Source organism: Hibiscus syriacus, unplaced genomic scaffold, assembly GCF_006381635.1.
Source record: "Hibiscus syriacus cultivar Baekdansim isolate YM2019G1 unplaced genomic scaffold, ASM638163v2 tig00116944_pilon, whole genome shotgun sequence".
NCBI lineage: Eukaryota > Viridiplantae > Streptophyta > Magnoliopsida > Malvales > Malvaceae > Hibiscus > Hibiscus syriacus.
This window is the reverse complement of record NW_024063479.1, coordinates 1,477,608-1,485,133: the sequence shown is the minus strand read 5'-3', so window position 1 is coordinate 1,485,133 and position 7,526 is coordinate 1,477,608. Positions and strand designations below refer to the sequence as shown.

At 34.0% G+C, this 7,526-nt stretch overlaps 1 pseudogene; it reads left to right on the top strand.

Annotated features, from left to right (window-relative positions):
• Nucleotides 1-2,942: 2,942 nt before the first annotated feature.
• On the top strand, nt 2,943-3,932 carry LOC120188469 (annotated as a pseudogene).
• The last annotated feature ends 3,594 nt before the right edge of the window (nt 3,933-7,526 follow it).

The window sequence follows — 7,526 nt, the reverse complement described above, 5'->3', positions numbered from 1 at the left end:
AGAAATGGACACTCCCATGCCTCTTACAAGCCTAGATGGTGAAGCATTCATAATCAAAGCAAATAAAGAACCAAGATAAACTTAAATATACCATTAAAATAAAGTTTAAATATCCATTAAACCAACCACCACCAAATAAGTTTGTTCATGGTGGGGTTCAAAATATACACATAGTTCATGGTGGGGTTCAAAATATTTACAAAATAAATCATGAAAATATTTGATCCAACAACCCACAAATAATATAAAAATAACAGCAAAAAGTAAAGTGAGAAGAAGCCTTCGACGCGTGCCACTGGAGGTCTCCTCGGCCACCACGAACCACCTTAGCTCGCTAGCTCCTCTCGGAGCTTAGCTCGCCACTCCTTGAAGTTATATCAATGGAGAAAACCCCCAAGGAAGGGAAAAAGGAAAATAAAAATGGAATTTTTCTGCTACAGTCTGCGTATGCGTGTGTCTCTTCCTTCTTTCTCTTTCCCATGAGGTGTCATATATAATAAAAACATATATAGGGGTAATGATGAGGTTGTTGGGTGCAAAATACCCCTCATACCCCTAGAGTTACATTTAGTGCATAAACATTATCCTCCAGGTGGCAGTGGTCCTCTGGCATCTCTGGCAGGCGGTTACAGCAATCAATTTACGTGCAGAGCCAGATGTCTACGTACAACTGTATATTTTTATCGTTTTCTACGCTAGAAATGCCAAGGCATTTCAATCTATTTCAGCAACGTGTGATGTCGCGGCATTACTTCCCAAAAAATCCTTTTTGATTGCTATTCCCTGCACACCATAGACAAACTGCACCTTTCCCTCAAGCAGCATCATTAAGAAATAAAATAGCACTACCACCACTAATGCAACTACATGATCCTAAAATGTCTAAAATGAGCTTTTAAACAAATAATAACTTAAGTTAAAAAGGCCTTAAAAGTTGTCTTTTTAGGAACTTAACAGTTTACAAGAATTAAGCTCACTAGAACAATATTTACAAGAGAGAATGAAAATAAGAATGTAAATAAGAATGAAAAACTTCTTCTCTTGTGTTTGATTGCTTGGATAGTTGTTCTTCTCTTCTTCAAGTGTTCTTAGCTTGTATTTATAGCTTGTAATGTGTTTGAAGTCGTATCTAGCCGTTGGGGATATTTTGGAGTCGTTTGGGGATTATTTTTCTACAAAAATAGGCTGCCCATAACAGGGTGTATCGGTACACTATCAAGGTGTATCGGTACCCCTTCATTAAATTCAAATAAACTAACCGTTGCAGACAGGGTTTATGGATACACTGCAGGGTGTATCGATACACTCATAGGTGTATCGGTACACTGTTTGCATTCGGTGTTTGAGCAGTCACAGGTGTATGGATACACAGGCATGATGTATCGATACATCAGTGTATGGATACCCTTTGACACCCTTTAGCATTTTTGCTCAAATCCGAATTTAATGGACTTTGAATTATTTTTGAAACCTTTTTAAAACTTTGAATAATTCAATTCAAGTCCAAAAACATTTTGCCTTAAATTTGTTATATCAAAACATAATTCAACACTTTCCCTATTAAGAAGGTCCACAACCCTTTTTGCATCCATCTCTAGGATCAAATTGCTTAAGCCAAGATTTTTTGCTAGTATAAGGCCCTGTCGAGCCCCCCAAATTTCAGCGACTGAGCTATTCACCTTCCCTAAGCGCAGCATGAACTCACTTCTCCAGTCACCATTGTTATCTCAGATCAGCCCTCCAACAGCAGCCAGACCTATGTTTGTTTTATAAACACCATCTGTGTTTAAAATCCAACATCCCTCAGGCGGTTTTTCCATTGTACCCAACATGTATCCTTGGTCATCTTTCTTTGTGGGACTATCAAAGCCTTCTCTATATCTCTGGCAAACTGTTGAAGTTGACTAAGTTGACATTCTTCTCTATATTTTCAAATGACAATCTTACCATTAAATAATTATCCTAGAAATTAACATTTCAACCATTAATATGTAATTAATTAGTAAAATGAGATTCAATAGTCTAGATGATTATAAGTATATTTGTTTAGAATTTTTATTAGTCATGGACAACGTATACACACCTTTAAAAACATATGTTCAAACCCAAAATCTATAGAGAAAATAAAATTCTCTTTTATCACTTAGACCACTCAATAGGTTCATTAATAAAATTCTAATTTGATTTCAAAAGTTACCTCTATATGTGATTCTTGTAGTTCATTTACTTTGGAGTTAGATGGTGTTGGCTTGAGGCTCGGTTTATAATAGATTTTTGAACGTTTTAAATTCATCTTTGAATTATAATTGTCATTTTCTATTGATTTCTAAACTTTTGAATGTTTTAATAACATTCCTTAAATCATTCAAAGGTTTAAGGATGAAATTAGAACATTTAAAAGTTTACAAAATAATATAGAATAAGAGTCATAATATAGAGATAAATTTTAAATGTTCAAAAATTTAGAAATTAATTCAAAATGAAGGTCATAATCTGAAGAACAATATAGAATAAGAGTTACAATATAGGGATAAATTTGGAATAATATTTACTTTTAAAAAATTAAATTATATTTTATCTTATTAGTAGTTTAAAAAGTTAATATTTATACTGAATTATCAACAATATTATCCTTTAAATCTATAATCTAAATTTAAAAAAAAACTAATAAGTCTATCTTATCATCTTATTTAATATTTACTTTTTAAAATTTAAACTAACTTCTATCTTATTCGGTAGTTTAAAATTCATATTTACATTAGATTATCAACAAGTAATTTGATGTAAGATTCACTAGACTTTTACATTTACATTAAAAATGGTGTAATTCTTTCGTCATCCCTATACTCTTCGTGAATTTAAAATGTAATTTTTTTTACTTCTAATCTTAATAATTTAAACAGTTTTTTATATATTTGAATTCCAATTGATAATACTATCAAATGGTTATTGTGAGTAATTTATTTATTTTTAAAATAACATATAATATAAGTGGACGAATGTCCTTTGAAAGTGTTGTCAATTGATTTTTAATTACTAAAACATAGAGAGACCGAAAGAACAAATATACCCTTTAAACATCCACTTTCACCATACAACAACTACCCCTTCGGACCAAGTCAATGACTATAAAATCCGATCGAGAACTTTTTAGCCCTGAACAGAAAATAATTTGAACAGTTCCTTAAAAAACAACCCCATATCAAAGCAAATTCTGCCGAGAAAATCTTCAGATTTGCTTGTTGTTTCATTGAATTCAGAAGCATACATCATTCATTTCCATTTTCTCAAATCAAGGAATATTCATGGGTAATGAACAAGAAATCAACAGAAAAGGAAAGTCCTTTACAACACGACGATGATCTTGAGTTAAGATTGTCCCTTCACGATCCGTACGTGATCGGAAGAACTCTACAACAAATGCTCCACGAAAAGGAAAAGCGAGACGATTGAACCTCCATATCCATGGGCGACGAACCGTCGAGCCACGGTTCATGAACTTCAATATTTTGTCGAACGGGATTCGTACCATCACCGGCGACGTCCAATGCAAACGGAGCGAGAGACAGTACCAGATGGAGTACGATTTGAGAGAGAAGTTCAAAGAAATCAGCGGTTACATTGCGCAGAACAAGCACTCCATGCACGGCCGAGCACCATCTGTTTGGCGAAATCCCGTGTTACCCAAATGCAGGTTTTGCGGCCAAGAGAACAGCGCGAAGCCGGTGATTTCCGCGAAGAAGAGAGCCATCAACTGGCTCTTCTTGCTGCTCTGCCAAATGATCGGTTGCTGCACTCTCGAACAGCTCAAGTATTTCTGCAAACACACCAAGAAACATCGCACTGCTGCTAAAGATCGCTTTATTTACCTCGCTTATCTTTGTCTTTGCAAGCAACTCCATCCTACTGGCCCTTTCGATCGAGATTCTTGATGGTTTCCAGTGATCGGATCGATTCGAAGAAGATTTCATATTATCTTGGTACGTATATCAAGCTACTTTGTTGATGATTTTAATTTTGTTCTGCAATTTGGGTCATTTGATTTTACGTCGTTGATACAAAAACTACACTGTTCTTATTATTGCCAACATTTTATTGTTCCATAAATGCTTCTTTGAGTTCTTTCCTATAATGGTTTTCACTTTCCATAATCAATGCTGCATGAACCATGAAGATTATAGTAACATAGTACGTATTAACTATGTTACTCGAATTCGAAATAAAATATCAAATATGAATATATATCTAATAAGGATACACTTTTTTCTATATAATTAGAATTCGAATTCGTATTATGATGAGTGTCGGATACAAATATATATATATATATATATATAATTCAATGCTTTTTATTATTGTTTTTATATATGTGAGGATTATTATTTTTTCTAAAATTTAAAAGAAAAAAAATCTTAAATTGAACTCATCAAATAGCATTAGTAGTTAAAATTAGTAGCTACATATTGAATAACAATGATTTAAAAAAAAATCTTAATATAAATAATTATCGAATCAAATTGAGATATTTATTTATTTTTAATAATATTTGAAATTCATCGATAGTCAAATGCATGGGCACAAATATTTATTATGTCCTCTATCTAATGATTTAAGTAAATATCTATTATAGCGAATCGAATAAAACTATAATAATGATAAAATTTTCTCATCAAATAAAGTTGAACTTTGATAGTTAAACTAAATTCTGAAGCCCGTAAACTAAGAATCAAACTCAATTCAATTTGAATTTATGTATGTATATGTTGTCAATAGCTAAGAAAATTTATGAACATATTCACTCTATAATCATCCTAAATGATTTAAAAATAAATCTAAAAAACTGATTCAAATTTATGATTAAGTTATTATTATCTAAATTTGATTAAAGTTATAGTTAGATTTCTAGAAATACATTGAAGAATTTTATTTACATCATAATTGAATTAATTTAATGATGACAAATTATCTTTGATATTAAAGTCGACTTTAATTATAATTAGCTTTGTTCAAGAAAATCTCATTTAAGAAAATAAAATTGTTTCAAAATTATTGAAATAATTAGATTTCTTTCACTTGTATTTAGATATGAAAATGAGACGAGTTAAGTTGGATTTTTAACTAATCCGATTCAATGATAGAAACATATTTCACTATTTAAATTTGATTAAAAAATAGAGAAAATCGCCTCAGTGACCAAAAATGCCTTATAATATACGATTTTAACCAACTTTTTCCGGATTTGCCAAAATGACCAACAAAATCGCAATGTGATCGCTAATTCGTAACGCGATCTCCATTATCGCAAATTCGCGTTGCATTTCGCGTTGCGATAGTTGGAAATCGCGTTGCGATGGTCTACAGTGTCGTTGCGATTTTCCCAATTCGCAATGCGAATAAGTAAATCGCAACGTGAATTGGGAAAATCGCAATGCGATACTGACTATCGCAATGCGATACTTACTATCGCAATGCGATAATACAAAATCGCAACGAGATACTGACTTTCGCAACGCGATTCTGACTTTCGCAACGCGATAATACATAATCGCAATGCGATTTTCAAAGCGCCATTAGTATCCTGGCCAAGTATTTTATTTTTAAATTCCAAACACGAATATTAATATATTGGAACACTGAACCGTCCACAGTATATCCCGTAATCGCAACTCATAACCTAAAACCTAAAATCACAACTCAGTCCCATCTCCATCTCTCACTCTCTCACCCATCTCCGACGAAATCCATCCCCATCTCCGACGAAATCCGTCTATCTCCATCTCTCAGAGCCACCCTCACAATCAGAAATGGAAAATCAACCAAATCAACCAACGAGGGTTAGTTTTTTTAATTATTTTCTTTTTGAAATTTTTGCATTATTATTAGGTTTTTCATATTGAAATTGATGATAAGTTTACTGGTAATTTCAATAATAGATTAACCATTTCACTTAGATTGCTTATTAAATCAACCGAGAATCGCAACGCGATTTTAGTTTCCCGTTGCGATTCTCTCGTTGCGATAGTCAAATTCGCGTTGCGATAGTCATTTTCGTGTTGCGATTTTCATTTTCAGAAACTATTCTTCTTATGCAAATTGAAACTTGAATGAATTGCATTACTTCAACCAAAAAACAAAGACAAATAAGAAATTCACAGTGTTGCAAATTTAAGTTTGAAGAATAAACTACTACTCTTTATGTTTATTATTGTTTTTGGTATATCTTTACAGTGTAGTTTTTGGTATATCTAACTTAGTATGTTTATTGTTTTTGTAGAACTTTTATTCGGCTCAATTAACCTTAAGAAATAAAGTCAGCATGGCCAAAACAATTGCGTCGAAGCTTTCACCTCCACAAAGAAAAATGTTTGAGGATACTTGCTTCGGGCCATGGCTGAAAGTACAACATCCCGGTGGAGATGCGATGTTGACACACCTATTTCTTCAAACCATGACTAGGGATCTACCAGATACTATACAACGTCGTGATGAAGAGATATGGTTTGATTTTCCACTGGCGTATACGTGTTTTGGGCGGGAGGAGTTTTGCTTAATCACCAGTCTACGCTTCGGACACGATGATGTAGGTCGGTACACTAGACACATTACCCGCCCATCATTGTTATCCCGGGTTTTTCCTGAGCTGGAGAGGCCGAATCTACACGTGGAAGACCTGACGATATTATTGAATAAGAAAGATGGTTTTACTCGGATGGATGACGTCGACGTTGTCCGAGTATGCCTTCTAATTCTTTTGCATGCCGGCTTTTTAGGCAGAGAGGCCAGACAACCTATTCCAAATGATCTAAACAAATTGGTAGAAGACCTAAATGCGTGGAACCTGTTTCCGTGGGGCTCGTATTTATGGAAAGCTACATGGAATAAGTTATCGTCTGCCTTGGATGATCGAAAAAGTTTGCATGGCGATGGTTCCAAATACACTTTGACATGCTTTATTTGGGCCTTTAAGGTAAGAATTTTTATATAATGTTTCCAAAATTATAAGTAATTATTTAACAATTACTAATGTTTGTTATTATATTGTTTGTAGATTTGGATATTTGAGGCCTTTCCCGCCATGAAGACATATGCAATAAAAACTTCAAATAATATTCCCAGGGCTATTTCCTGGAAGAGGAAACGGACCTTGCAATGGGAAGATTTACTACGGTATACGACAATAAATAATGTAAGTTAACATAAATACTACCATATGTTTATAAACAAGTTATTACTAGTACGCGTTTAACTTTGTTTGAGCTTTTATATTGTTAGGAGGCCAACACTCCTCTACAGAGGCTGACACCCACGGAAGCTGAGCTTGCCACTGATTGGTGGCAAGCTAGTAAGCGTTTTTTTGATGGAACGGTTGATGAGCAGCCTCCACTTCGGGAGCCATCACCTTGCCCAGAGCTATCACCTCACCCAGAGCCATCATCTGATCGACCCGGCTATACACCTCCACAACGACAGCCATCACCTATTCTGTCACATCATCGAGCCTCTTCTCCACCATCACCGCAAGATAG